The sequence below is a fragment of the Pinus tabuliformis genome, chromosome 2_1 (assembly GCF_031772625.1).
Source record: "Pinus tabuliformis cultivar Carrire ecotype Pingquan chromosome 2_1, CPIR1, whole genome shotgun sequence".
NCBI classification, from domain to species: Eukaryota; Viridiplantae; Streptophyta; class Pinopsida; order Pinales; family Pinaceae; genus Pinus; species Pinus tabuliformis.
The window spans coordinates 700982028-700994012 of record NC_142299.1 but is presented as its reverse complement, the minus strand read 5'-3'; the positions used below and the strand labels follow the sequence as shown (position 1 = coordinate 700994012).

At 38.5% G+C, this 11985-nt stretch overlaps 1 pseudogene; it reads left to right on the top strand.

Moving 5' to 3' along the window:
* The first annotated feature begins 10033 nt into the window (after positions 1-10033).
* Positions 10034-10605, top strand: LOC149202521 (ubiquitin-conjugating enzyme E2 35 pseudogene; annotated as a pseudogene).
* Positions 10606-11985: the final 1380 nt, after the last annotated feature.

Here is an 11985-nt window from a genome sequence, read left to right as displayed (position 1 = left end):
AATGCTGATAGCGATAAAGAACTAGTCGACGATAGAGAAAGTGGAGTTTGAAGAGCGTGGAGGAAGAATGCAGATCCGATGATTTATTATATGCAGGTTCACGGGATTTAATATCCAAATAAAGGGTTTTGGAGTAGAGTTTTAATGAAATCCTATATATATATATATATATATTCATTCCGATAGTCGCGTATAGGGAATAAAGGGGTGACAAGGGATATGTGACCCATGAAGAGCCGATAGCCGATTGCGATAGTGGTACAGCCTCGGAATCTATGCCAAAGTTGTATGAAAGGTGGAAAGAAGGTATGTTTGCGGGCATTTTTCTTTGTTAATGGGTTTTATAAGAAAAAGCATCGATAAAGCATTTATGCGACAAAAATATATATTAACCAAGGTTTAAAGAGGAAAAGATATATATATGTGATTAAGGGTTTAAAAGTTTGTGAGGTGGTTTCAATTTATGATAGGGAAGGTTAATGGAAGGCTTTAAACCAAAGTCATAAATGAAGGCTTGAGGACTAGTTTAATTCCCGATAGGAAGTTTTGGCGGGGTGATTGAATTTTGATAAAGGAACTATTATAGAGAGCCTTAACCATTCAATGTATTGAAGTTTTGACTCCTTTGAAGAGTAAAACACCAAGGACAGATGCATTTATGCAGATTTCAGAGTAGAATTGAAATCAAAGCAGAATTGAAATCAAAGCAAGGAAATATTTCTGCAGAAGGGTGTTTGCACACAGAAGAAGGTCATTTGCATAAGTTAATTGATAAATGATATAGAATACAACAGAACACTGTAAGGGGAACTTTTGAAGTTCTTGGAAGACTGTAGCAGTTCTAGTAGAGGCTTGGAGTAGACAGGAACAAGGGAAAGAGAAAGCAAGATTGCTTAATGCAAGTTCTAAAGGAAAGAGGACTTGGAAACAAAACAGAGGGCAATCCATTCAAAGTATAGGTGGAATGGTGAAACAAGATCATGCTGAGATCTTGAAAGTGAGGTAATATGATATGTTCTACTTTAAATTGAGAATGTGTGTTTATACATTGATATGCATATGTGATAGCAAGAGAAGCTATGAGAGGAAAACTAAATGAGTTCTTGAAGACAAAGTAAGGAGAATACTCTAAAAGAGAAGTGGCAGTGAACCTAAAGAATCCAACAAGAAATTGGACAAAGAGGACAGTTGAAGTGTTCTCAAGAGAGAGTGAGAGATTACAAAAGCCTAGAAGGAGCAAAGGTGTTTCTCAAAAGGAGGTTCCAGATAGAGGACTATGCTTACCAAAAGACTAGGTGAGGAAAGCTTAGTGAGGTAAGATTACAGCCAGGAGGACTAGCTGTAATAGAGGCTTGTTGCAGATGAATGAGAATCTCATGAAGAAAGAAGAGAAGAAGATGACTACTGATAGTCATAGCAAAGGTTCCGAGAGAAGCCACAGTAGAGGATATGAGAAGAAGGATGCTAAAGCAAATGGCAAGAGGATGAGTCAAGAGGAGATTAACAAAGAGGTTGCAAAGTTAAAATAACAACTCGATGCATTAAGGAGTATACTTGAAGAAGACCAGAGACTAGGTTGGGTCTTGAGGAAGAAGCCAGTGGAATGGCATGAGATGCAAAGAAGGCTACAACAAAAGAAAGTAAAGTGGCTGAGGGGAAAACTCAAGGAAGCTAAGTTGGAAATGGAAGAATACATTTGTGAAACCGAATAGGGAGAAATTATGGGAGAAAGTGAAGATGAAGACTTGAAGACTGAAACTTCAAGTGAGGCCAAGGGGTCACATGGTTTTAAATTTGACAATTTTTGTATGTTTGCAGGTGAAAGATGTAAAGAAGGACAATTTGCTGATATTTTCATAATGGAGAAAGAAGACAAGTAGAATCCAAATTTTGTTTTGGAAGAAGATGAGATAGATAGGTCTCATATGCAGTTGGAGGAAGATATCAAGAAACCAAGTGAAGGGATTGAAGAGATTGAAGAAGAGACCATCGAAGAATTTCTGAATCATATGAAGGATTTAGAATAGCAAGGAGAAATGATGGCTAAACCATCAAGTGGCACCATAGGGTCTTATAATTTTAAAACTGAGAGTTTGTGTATGATGGGAAATATTGCAGGAGAAAAGCAACCTTTTGAAAATATTTCCAGAGGAGATGAAGCTATAAAAGCAAAAGGTGACAAAGAAAACTTTTTAGAAGAGGAGAAATTTGAATACATACAGAAGAAAAAGTCTATGGATGAGTCTATAGAAGTTGTCAGGGAGATGAGGAATCAAGATTTTTTTTTGGTCAAATAAGAGTGGATCTTTCTATTAACCGAAACCGTTACATTACATATTTTACAAGGTAAACCAAACTTCCTTGCATTTACCAAAAAATGGCCCACATGATTGGCTTGAACAACCAACACCATAATCTTTATATATGGCTAACCCAAGTAAAATAATATAAAAATACCTGACCCCACTACCTAAAAGTTTAGAATCCAAAATAATTACATTCGAAACCCTAAAAATGTGGGTCTGCATTCCTGGTGCATCTGACCCTCCACTCTTGATCATCCCTTCATGGATCCAACGGTCTACATATATTTCAAGTGGACATGTAGCTTAGGGAATACCCACCTGAAAAGCGGTATCCTCTTCCTTCCCGCTGCTACATGTCGCTTGCCGAATGGAACTGGAAGCCATCCTCTGAATACTAGTTCCCACTTATGCCCCTTCCAAAATACCACTTGTGGTATAAGAAACCACTTCCTCGTGAAAGGAATTTCCCGCTTTACTGCCGAGCGATGACTGTCGATCCCTCCTTTGGACACTTCCAGCTCCTTCGATGGATTTACGATGGATCTATGCTTAATCCCCATTTTCTCTACTTTTCGTTGAATCACTGTGTATCCATTGATCCAGTGAATCATTGTGACAAGCCTACCATGCTTCCAGAATCTGTCCTTACACCCCTGCTTCCTTCGTTTTCCTCCTCTGGTCTCGACCTTTCCCATTGTTCCATATCTTTGGCAGCCTGACCAAGACAGTCCTCTAACAGTTTTCCTGGGGGTATCAGCTCCCAAACATATCAAGTGTCCCTTTCCTTTTTAATCACACCTTCGTTCGCCAAATGATCTACTACCATGTTAGATTTTCTCTTCACATGGACAAAGCTTATAGTTTTTAGGATTTCCAAGTGGGAGTAGATACGATGAAATATCCAGTGTTTCGACACATTATCTGATGATGTACTATTACATATTTTCTTGGTTGCTCTGATAATTAGTTCTGGATCTGCTTCAATGATGACATTATGAGAATATGAATCCACCAATATTTCCAAGCATTGCTCTAGGGCCATGAGTTCTGCCATGTTATTAGTTGCCTTTCCCAAGTGGCCATTAAAGATTTTCTTAATTTGACCCTGTTCATCTCTTATAACACCCCCAAAACTAGCTAACCCTGGGTTTCCCTTAGATGCTCCATCTATATTGACTTTTAAGAAGCCATATGGAGGAGGCTTCCAAATGTTTATATTTGAATTTATTTAGCTTACTCCCTTGAAAATGCCCTGTGGGCTTATGGATTGAAGAACCAAATGTATAAGAGTACTCGCATCTTTGGGCAGAGGAGGGTCCTTAGGAAGTGTCCTCAATAGGCTGCTGACTATGTCTTTGAGCTGTCTTAAAATTTGGTCAATTATGTGTTGTGTCTTGCTTGTTTTGTTCTTGAAGATTTGACTATTGCGATCTTTCCAGACATTCCAGATGATAAAGCCTGGAACCAGGGTCCAGGCTCTATTAATAATTTCATTCCCTGAGAAGTTTTCCCTCCAATTCTTCAATGTATTGGAGATGCTGAGTCTGTCCCTATCAGTTTTCTTAAATATTGAAGCCACCAATTCCCACATGATGGAGGTGAATGGGCAGAAGTTAAGAAGGTGATCCATCGTCTCCTCTTGTGAGTCACAAAGGTAGCATTTGGAAGGTCCAATGAATCCTTTTTTTAGGATATTCTCCCAAGTTAAGATTTTCCTATGATGAACTAGCCAAATAAATAGTTTTATTTTAATCCAGTGGGGTCTCTGCCAAAGATTCTTCCAAACTTGATCAGGATTAGGATACTTAAATCCTTTTACTACCTTTTCAGCTTCTTTGAGATTAAAGTTTCCTTCGTTGTTCTTTCCCCATCATAGTTGCTTAGGCAAGGAGGATACCAGAATTCTCTTATGCTCTAGATCCTGGGTAAGAGAGTCAGCTTGGGCCCTCATAGGACTCTCTTCATTGTTGTAGTGCCCACTCTAGTTTCCTGACCCGGATACGACATTATCTTAGACACTCTATTCTTCGAGGACCTCAGATTGAGGATCTGGACCCATGACACTATTATTAGCGATTGAGATATTCATGGTTGTGATGTTTATGAATGATTTCCATTGATATTATGGTAGCATGAATGGTTATGTATCTTATCAATCAGTATTCTGATGATTGCAATATTAATAGTTAAGTTGGTCTCTATTTAAAATTATGATGAGGGTAGTAAAGAATATGTATGCGCTCTACTAAAAGCATAATGAGGATAAATTTTATGGATAGGTATATTTCTACGATGTGACGATGTGATAGCTTAATGAATATGTATGTTTCCATTGATGATTATTGATAATAGCCATGAGGGATGTGTCCCCTATGTTACCCACTTCCTTTAGTTCAGACTTACAATGGACAATGATGTGAATGACCAGGAACTGTTAATGATGCTATTATGCTAATTGACTAACATTGAGAAACCGTGTTGCTGATGATTATTGAGTATGGCAGGGAACCATCAGAGGCACTCGCATATGACGAGTTGATGACACCTGGTTTGACGAAAATTCATATTATTTTACCTTTGAAAGTCTAAGTCGATCTTAGAATCTTCCATATATGTTTAACTATATTCTGATGATATATTAATGGTTGCAGGCACAGATTAGTTGCTTGACCGAATGACTCACATATGGGTGATGGGGTTGTACAAGTGGATGGAACTACATGGGAGGGGTGGGACAGAGTCCCTGATCCCACCCACTAGCACTCCCGCCGTGACTTGGGTTGGAAGGGTTGAAACACCTTCGCCTTGAAGATCACGATGCCATGAGGGCAGGTTCCAAAGTTGGTTCGCTCATGAGGACTTTACCGGGGGGCGCGCATCAAGGTGGATTCCTTGATCCCCGACACCATTAGTCTCACTATAGCAGGCAACATAAGAGATGACAGTGGTCTATGACGTTGCACTATAATTTCCCCTCGTAATCATTGGATGCTTGAAGGGCAAGTGGTGTGGCACCCTTGGAACTTCAGGGGAATTTCTTGAAGGGCACAACCAACCTGGCACCCTTGGCATCACAAATAAACTATTAGGTGTGGCACCCTTGGAACCTCTAGGGAAGTTCTTGAAGGGCACAACCAAGCTGGCACCCCTAACATCACAAATAAACTATTAGGTGTGGCACCCTTGGAACTTCTAGGAAAGTTCTTGAAGGGCACAACCAAACTGGCACCCTTGAAATCACAAATAAGCTATTAGGTGTGGCACCCTTGGAACTTCTAGGGAAGTTCTTGAAGGGCACAACCAAACTTGGCATCCTTGGAATCATTAAAAATAAATAATAATAAATAAATATAAGCAAGGAATGAAAACTAGGTAAATTTACATCAAGGGTAAATGATGATTAGAAACCAATGTAATTAAATCACAAATAAAACTTGGATTAGGGAGGATCACAGGAAGAATTAAAATAAAGTACCTTAAAAACTCTACCCGTCCCATTTTGGAAAATACTAGGAAGATTATGTGGTTTAATTAGGAAAAAGGGGAAAGACAAACATAATAGTAAGGATAAAGATTAATCCTAAACTAATTTAAACCTAATTAAAAAAAGGGGAAGGTGAATTAAAATGAGAATAATAAACTAAATTTAGAGAAATGTAGAGAAGCTCCATGTGTCAACAACCAACATAAGAATATCCATCTAGGAGATAACCTGAGTTAATTAGGGAGTAGATTGGGGATAAAATCTTGACTCATTAACTGACTTCAAGTAATGAACACAAATTAAGGAATAAAAGGGGGGAATAAAGAGACAACTAGGAGAAGAAATAGGAATCTTGTTGAGGTGAGGAAAATATTAGTTTTAAATAAAAATTTAAGTAAATAATTTTGGGAGACCTTGATGTGAGAATGACACATGGGTGGGTGAATAATCAAGTTATTGAATTATAACAAAATAATTAATTATGCATGACATGACAACTGTCACCTATGAGGACTCCTATAAAAGAAGGGGCAATCCATGGGAAAAGGGACTTTTGGGAACCCTATTGTTGGATGGATGAGATATTGTGAGAGCAGTGATTACGAAGCTATAGTGAGTTTGGTGAGGTAGAGGATTTAGAGAGGGGACTCTTGAGCCAAGGTGTGCTCTCCTCTACCAGCTAATGCTTGTCTCCATTGTACAACCCCATTGCAGCTCGGGGGTCCGCGGGGAATAAGAGTACCCAAGGAGTAGGCTGGGAGGTTAACCGGTGAGTCTTCACATTCGGATCAAGTTCGTCATCATTCACTCGCAGATGTGACCAGCTACTAGGGAATACCAGCAATAGCAGAGCAAGTGGAGTCTCGCCTTCTGGTGAACGATACATATGTATTTCATTACTATTGATCTTAGTTAAAGGTATGAAAATGTTAGGGTATGTTTCCTGAAATGAGTGGCAGGAATGTGTGTGCTAAATAAATTTGAATTTCAATGTGTTTCCTTTCTAGTTGCCATTGCTGTTTAAAAAAAAAAAAAAAAAACAAAAAAAAAATGTGTACATAGTCTGAACATGGTCCTCACACTTGAGTAGGCTGGGAGGTTAACCGGTGAGTCTTCACATTCGGATCAAGTGCGTCATCATTCACTCGCAGATGTGACCAGATACCAGGGAATACCAGCAACAGTAGAGCAAGCAGAGTCTCGCCTTCTGGTGAACGGTACATATGTATTTCATTACTATTGATCTTAGTTAAAGGTATGAAAATTTTAGGGTATGTTTCCTGAAATGAGTGGCAGGAATGTGTGTGCTAAATAAATTTTAATTTCAATGTGTTTCCTTTCTAGTTGCCATTGCTGTTTAAAAAAAAACAAAAAAAAAATGTGTACATAGTCTGAACATGGTCCTCACACTTGGTATCAGAGCACAAGTTGAACCCTTGAGGCCTATGGGCCCATGCATGCATGACTAGCTTTGTTTGCTATATGTGGGTATTTTTCAAAAAATCAAATTACTCAAGTTTCAAAAAAAAAAATTCTAATGGAAATACACATGGCTCGTCATAAAATGAATGAAAGGAAGTCTTCCTCACAGATATGCAAATTCAACTTTTTCTTTTTAAATAATATTGTTTTTGTCAAATAATAGTAATAATTCATCTCAGCTCTAACCACTTAGGTGGAAGACATGAATATGAACATCTCCTAACCACCACCCCCTATTGTTCTATAGTGGGATACTAAGGTTGACACTTCCTTATTTTCTAGGCTCATTTGATGGAAAACAAGTTATCAGGGTAATTATCTGGCTATATTGCCGTGATAACCCGCGTATAAAAGGATGATTCGCATATCCGTAGGTTATACGAGTTTATCAGGTAATGATCTGTATATTCCACGATAATAAACCGCTTATCTCGCGATGATTCACATATACAGAGGTTATAATGCGCTTACAACGGCAATGATCCGTATATTCCGCGGTGATACCCCCATATTCCACGATAACTTGCCCATCGAGTGGTGATAATTCATGTATGTAGTGGAAATTCTCATATATATAACTCGTTTATCCAGTGATAATTGGCACATCTGGTAGCATATCACGCGATCGTAATAGCGTATCAGGGAGTGATAATCTGCAGAATTTAGTCGCGTATGCCAGAAAAACCTGCGAGACAAGTCACATATGCAGTACTGCGTGAATACTGATGCAGGACGGGAACTCTTAGGTCTTTTAGTTTGGCTTGAATCCCATGTACGGTCGAGTCGAGCCAGAGTATCAGATAGGAGCGTCTAATAGCGCTCGGCCCTTACCGGCAATAGTCTCTATCACTTATTTCTGTTTTAAGATGTTTATATTCCCACAACTATTGGCATTCCTATTTTTGTTCCTCTAACAGCTCCAAACTTTTCTTCTCCTCGCATTTTTGTGGCTACTATTGTAACAACGCTGGACTCTGGTGCTCATCTGCCAAAGGGCGTTCATCTCACAATCTCTGGTGCTACAGATAGTATGATCGACCCCGGTTCGAATCCCTCAGCCCTAAGTAAACACAATGGAGGATTTGTGGGCATTAGTATGTACCAGCCATGTCGTATGGAGTCTAAATCATCTCTCTGAAATCGGTGACCTTGATTGATCCTTCAAATCGATGACAATCTAGGCTGCTACAGAGAGCATGATCAACCCTGGTTCGAGCCCGTCAGCTGTGAGTGAATGCAGTGGAGGATCTGTGGGCATTGGTATAATTATATGGGGATCACATAGTATGTACCATCGAAGTGGATGACTTTGACTAATCTTTCCAACCACAGTTTTGATTAATTTATCTTCTTTAGAGGAGCAGTCTCTTTTATGAACAACGTTTGGAAACTGCTCCGCACTTATTCAGGAGATTCACCTTCTTCGGAGAACAAAACAAATGCTTGTTTCAAAAGGTCTCTCAAACAGGATTATACCAGTTAGCAGTATTCCTACTTGCGCTAAACAATAAGCAGGTGTTAAATTCGCTCAACATATCAAATCTGTTAGACATGTGTTTAAAAAAAAAAATCTATAAAGAAAATAAAGGGTTTGTATGATTTTTACCACTTTAATGTGATAGTTATCTTGGTCGTGCTATTAATATTAAATTATTTCTATTATATCATATAACAAGGGAGAGTTCTGGCAAATTTAGAATTCTGGGGATCTGTAAGCGAAACAAAAAAAAAAAACTTTTGAACAATACTGCTAATGCAATACCACTTGTTTCATAAAGAAGAATCCACGTGTTCACTTGACTTCAAGCTTTCTTCTCCAATGGCCGTTCAGTTATACTGCTCCGGTGTACAAGCTCAAATGAAACCGGATTACATGCGACTTTAAGGAACTAATCACTGTAAATTCACTGCCCTCCCCTGGATCCGTGCTTCTGCTTCATATTTCAGAAATTTAGCTGTTCCAGGGTGTTGAATTTATTTCTACTATAAAAAAAACGATTCAAACAATTCAAACACTCTCAGTTTCAGATAAGACCATAAAATCCCCGTCCTAACAAAATTATCACCCGCTTAGACCTGTCCTATTTCTATTCACAGCTCCCGGGTCGTCACTAACTTTTGAACCACCAATCTGTTCCTTAAAATTCCAGGGCTTGATAGAGCCCAGTGCCCTACCAGGGTTCAAGTGAAGGCTTTGAGTTCAGGTCAACGTGAAAAGCATGCTTGAGTGGTGAAAACATCTCATGCCCGGCTACTTGGAATGCATTTGCTATTTAGAGAGCAAAATTTCTTCTTATTTCCGCAGAATCATCCAAAACAATGGGAAGAATATAGTGTCCTGCTGTCTCATCAACTGTCTGATAAGGAATGCCCAAGAATGAGATAAGAAATTTTTTTAAGCACATCCATAGCCATTTCATCTGATTTTTCAACTTTTCTAGCAGATCATTCATGCACTCTGTATTCGAAACATCTACCCGCCTTCTTTTTGGTTGATCAACACCAACCTCATCCATTCTCATTTCACGTGAATCCTTTGTCATAGTCTCCAGAACCTGGAATTGTATCTCGTTGGTATCCGAGATCCTTTCCTGTGACAGTCGTTCGAAACTTCATGAGAACCCGAGATCTGCACTTCATCTAGATATATGGAATTCCTAGACCATTTCACCATTATTTTATGCATTTAATTATTATCGTTGGGTTTCACTCTTGCTTTGACAGAATGGGGGTTTCTTCATAAATAGAGCCAGAGGTTTGGTCCATCAAGCTTCAAACGAACGATAAGGTTCAGATCGATTCTCTTTTGAAGGGCTTTCTTTCTTCTACCCTGCAGCTATGTCGAACAGTAATTTGCCTCGCAGAATCATAAAGGAAACTCAATGCTTGCTTACTGAACCAGCACCTGGTATAAGTGCTTCTCCATCTGAGGACAATTTACGGTATTTTAAGGTGATGATCCTTGGTCCATCTCAGTCTCCATATGAAGGGGTGTTTTGAAGTTGGAGTTATTTCTGCCTGAGGAGTATCCAATGGCAGCACCAAAGGTTCATTTTTGACAAAGATTTACCACCCAAATATTGATAAGGTTGGACGCATATGCCTTGATATTCTCAAAGACAAGTGGAGTCTAGCATTGCAAATTCGAACAGTTTTACTGAGTATACAAGCACTGTTAAGTGCACCAAATCCAGATGACCCTCTTTCTGAAAACATTGCAAAACACTGGAAGACAAATGAAATTGAGGCTGTGGAAACAACAAAAGAATGGACAAGGCTGTATGCAAGTGGGGCCTGACATTCTACATCGATTCATTCAATAGTACTGTTCTAATGTGTAAGTTACAAGTGATTCAAATTTTCTGTCTAACCTAGCAAGCCCAATCTATAGACATGTAACGGTTTTGAATTCCGTGCTGTTTGGTATGCTTGTTTACTTCATAAAAAAAAATCATAGCGAACCAAAGTGTTGACATTGCAAAAGCTCAAATATTTATAACATGATATGAGGGAAGGGAATACAAGAGTAGAATATCTGTTATCGCTATAGTGTGGTATTTAAAATAAAAAACCTGGAATAAGTTTACCAATGGGTACTGTTCCAAATTTGAAGAAGAGATAGTACTTTGGATGATTGGATTTTTTTTCTCATGTTAGTTAAAATGTTTGTTTCCAGTGGTATTTCCCTCTTGTCCTTTTCCTGTTTTCCTTGGAATGCTTGTTTTCTGTTGATGTTGTGTCCCATGAAAATATGTCACGAGTTTTTACACTGCTGGACCTATTTTTCTTCCTTCTTTCAAAAACTGAATTGGCCAAACTAAAACCTTTCAACTTTCAAGTTATTTCTATTCTTATGGGGAAAGGGACACGTTGATGAGAGTTTATTAGCTTATTGCTCAGTGGGCTTATTTTATATGTTAAATACTTGTCAACGTTATACAGTAACCATTTTAATCATTGCTCACTTCAGGGCATTTGTGCGAATTAACAGGCCTTGTATGAGTGGGCCATCTTGCAGATGACCCACTTACATGAAGCCACAGAGAAGTACTTATTCCAGTTTATTCCAGTGTGAGAGTGCTTTCTAGTCCAGATCAAGCTTCCGATATTACATCTTTCTCTTTGATCTCGGATGCGAGGAGAGCTTTTGTGCATTGGGGCATTCACAACTATCGATGATGACATCAATAGTTGTTCTTCCATCTCTACGTCTTATTTCTACCTCTAGTGCTGAGTGGTTCTTTTCTCTTTGCTATGGTTTATTCTCTTGCTTTACACCTTCCTACTTTCTACTTCATTTTCATTTGCATTTGTTTATTTTTGGCACTTAGGAGTTGCCTTGGTACTGCTACATTATGATTGTGAATTGTTTGTACTTTTTAGTCCCATTGATCTCTTTTGGTCACTTTATCTCATCTTCTCTCTTTTACTGAAAATCAGAGGTAGTTTTTGTGCAAGCTTTTTGACTTTTACTTTTCTCACATTATAAGGGGAGAAGATATAGAACTTGTCTTGTTTTTAAAAGACTATTCTCATTGCACTATTTCGGTTTCTTGTGAACACTAATAGAATTTCAATTATCTCATCTTCTCTCTTTTACTGAAAATCACAACTCGTTTTTGTGCAAGGTTTTTGACACTTATTTTTCTCACATTATATGGGGAGGAGATACAACACTTGTCTTGCTTTTTGGAAGACTGTATGTAGAGATTA